Here is a 3,383-nt window from a genome sequence, read left to right as displayed (position 1 = left end):
ATTGGTCACTCATTTTTTTGGGTTTTGTTTTTGCATGTCAGAAATGTTAATTTCTAAATTTTGTGCAGTTATATTGGTTTTACCTGGTGAAAATAAACAAGTGAGATGGGAATATATTTGTTTTTTATTAAGTTGCCTAATAATTCTGCACACTAATAGTTATCTGCACAAACAGATATCCTCCTAAGATAGCCAAATCTAAAAAAAAAACACTCCAACTTCCAAAAATATTAACTTTGATATTTATGAATCTTTTGGGTTGATTGAAAACATAATTGCTGATCAATAATATAAAAAATCCTCAAAAATACAACTTGCCTAATAATTCTGCAAACGGTGTATTCCTTTATGTATTTAGATCTTGCTGTGTTTTATAGCAAAATTCACCTTTTACTATACTACCAGTAATGACATATAAAACTTTATGAGGTTGTATTTTCAGGGAATGGAAAATTATAATTTGCATCAATTTTTATGCCCTTGATTATCTGTGCCTTACACTTTACACACATTGATTTAGGCTAGATTCACACAAGCATATAAAAAAAATTGGTCCGATATTCATCCAAAAAATCCACACCATTGTAATCCTCATGTAGTGTGTATGGACCCTTAGAGCAATCTGAGTGTGCGATTGCACCCCATCCGTATGTAATCCGTTTTACTACAGTAGCAGCTATTATCACTTCTCGGCCTTTTGGCTAAGATCAAGTGTAGTGTAGTGTAGTGTAATAACTTACAGGACTATTTACAGTTTCCTATGTTACAGAGTTGCAATTTATCTGTAAACATTGGATACCTATGGCATCCAATCTTTTTCTCGCACCCATAGACTTGAATGGTGAGTTTTATCTGAATTTGGAGTAACAGCATGCTGAGATTTTTGTCACACACAGATTCTGTCAGTGATAAAAAATCAGTAATTTGCACTGCCTCATTGTTCTGAGCACTATCCATTTTTTTCATACATAGCACTAGGACCAAAAATACAATCATGTGAACGAGCCCTAAGGGTGCTTTTCCACTGTGCAATGCACATTTTCAAACATCTGCAGATCGACAGTCATTTAATAACCTGTTTTCACATGCCAATTAGCTTCAAAAGATTCTGTGCACGTCAGCTGCTATTGTTATTAATTATAAATTAATAAATAATTTATAAAAACGGCTTGGAGTCCCCCCATTTTTGATAACCAGCCAAGGTAAAGCAGACAGCTGAGGGCTGGCATTATTAGACTGTCTATGGAAAGATCTATTGTTATTTGGACCTTCCCATCCTAAAAATAACAGCTTGAAATGCCCCAGATTTGGCGCATCCATTAGTTGCACCAGTTCTGGTGCTTTGTGAGAAACTCTGAGTCTGGTGCTGACTGGGAGTGACCTATGTATCTCGTGTTCTAAACAAAGCACCATAGGCTGGGGTATGGATTTCGGAGATGTCATGAGACCACTACACCATGGATTATGTTGAATCTATATGGCTTTTTTTTTTTACTTTCTTAAATGAATTGGTGAATGTGGGATAGTGTGGGCAGTCTTTATTCAAATACACTATCTTTTCCTGTGTCAGGGTTTTTTTTACTTTACACTTACTGGGTTAGTAATGAGGATGTCTGACAGATGCTTCTCGATTAATAACCCCTGGGTTTGATGCCAGCTGACAATTCACAGCTGATATCAACATAAAAAAATTTTTTACCCCGATTGCCAAAGTACCAGGGCAATCGGAAGAGCCATCTAATGTGATGTTCCAATTCTGGGGCTGCTATTTTTAGGTTGGAAAGGGCCCGATAACCATGGAACTTCCCAGTCTGCTAATATCAGCCCGCAGTTAATTTCCTTGGCTGGTTATCAAAAATATAAAAGTGACCCCACGCCATTTTTTAAATTATTTAATATGTTTAAACCAGGCTAAAAACACTGTTTAGCACCACATGAAAGTCAATAAAGCATGCAAGTGTACAACCCTGCCTGTATTCCTGTTCTATTCTAAGCTGTCCTTGCTACATCAACTCTCCCTGAACTGCAGTGTGCCAAGCATAGCACCTCAGGTCTCATATAAGACCCGATGAAAAGATGCAACTAGCCAATCACAGTAATTCCAGTAGCCAATATGGCTACAGCATTACCGTGATTGGCAGGCAATCCTCACATCTGTAATGGCTGAATAACAGCCGAGAAAAATGCAGGGCTGGGGCATGAGCATGGTGCTTGAGCACCTGCGATACTTGATCGAGTAACGATCAAGAATTGAGCAGTGCCGAGCACGCTTGCTCGGAACTGTGTATTAGAGTCAACCTCTCTTACAATGTCATACAGGGACATGCTCCAAAACGTATATACGTATGCTTTTGTACAAATTCTGCATTGTCACCACAAAAGACAGTTTAAGTGATGAAGCCTGTACCACACCCCAGAACACACTCTATGTATATACACCGTATCTTATGTATTCCCCTATGTGTATTTTTTATTTTTTATATAATTTTATTTTTAGGGGTGCGGGGGGTACATAGGGCCATAAAACCACTTCAGGAATTACTAACAAGACCAAAAAAGAAAAAAATGAATACAAAGGTCTATAATGCATACAAAATATTTTATTGATTCATTAAAAACAATTTAATCTCAAGAGACACAGCCGGAGCTGGACAATTAGGCGCCACAATACATCGATCATATCATCTTTGTCTCAAAGTGCAATGTAAATATGGAGTATATACTGTATATATATATATATATATATATATATATATATATATATATATACAAATAATAAGACTGAAGAATGTATCACAACATTATATATGATCAAGGATACCGAATACAACCTTAAAGGAGTTCATAAAGTTATATCTGAAACCAATAGATGTATAGATACAGTAAAGTACATTATCAGTTAATCATAAAGTGACAAGTATATAGATAGACAAATCTTGGACCAATATGTGGATGTGTCCAGGAATTATGGTTACTGAACAATCATAAAGTGCAAGGTGCAAAATAAATAGATAGAAGATGAGAGGGCAGTATAAAAATGTATATAAGTTCCAATCATCAATGGATATAGGGCACTGTCACTGATATATTTAAACTCACAGAATCAAGAGTGAAGGGTAAAATACACAAGGTAGAGTTAGTAGATAAACAGAGAGGACAGGTTTGAGGATATTGGTATTTAATTGGTTAAAAAAGTAGCCAAAACTCCATAGATGGCTGGAGGGAAAAAAATTCTGTATGTTAATGGTATCACTAGTACTTAGAAAAGAGGGGGGGGGGGGAAGGGGTGCCCCACGTGGTAAACTCTCAAGATGGAAGATATAAGTATATATATCTATATATATATGTGATGCCCTGGCAAAACCAGGTAGCCACAAAGGTGT

General features: G+C 36.4%; 1 pseudogene; it reads left to right on the top strand.

Annotated features, from left to right (window-relative positions):
• Nucleotides 1–681: 681 nt before the first annotated feature.
• On the top strand, nucleotides 682–802 carry LOC142253611 (U2 spliceosomal RNA; annotated as a pseudogene).
• Nucleotides 803–3,383: the final 2,581 nt, after the last annotated feature.

This window comes from Anomaloglossus baeobatrachus, chromosome 9 (genome assembly GCF_048569485.1).
Source record: "Anomaloglossus baeobatrachus isolate aAnoBae1 chromosome 9, aAnoBae1.hap1, whole genome shotgun sequence".
NCBI classification, from domain to species: Eukaryota; Metazoa; Chordata; class Amphibia; order Anura; family Aromobatidae; genus Anomaloglossus; species Anomaloglossus baeobatrachus.
Note: the sequence above shows the minus strand (reverse complement) of the source record. Positions and strands in the feature narration are given on the sequence as shown.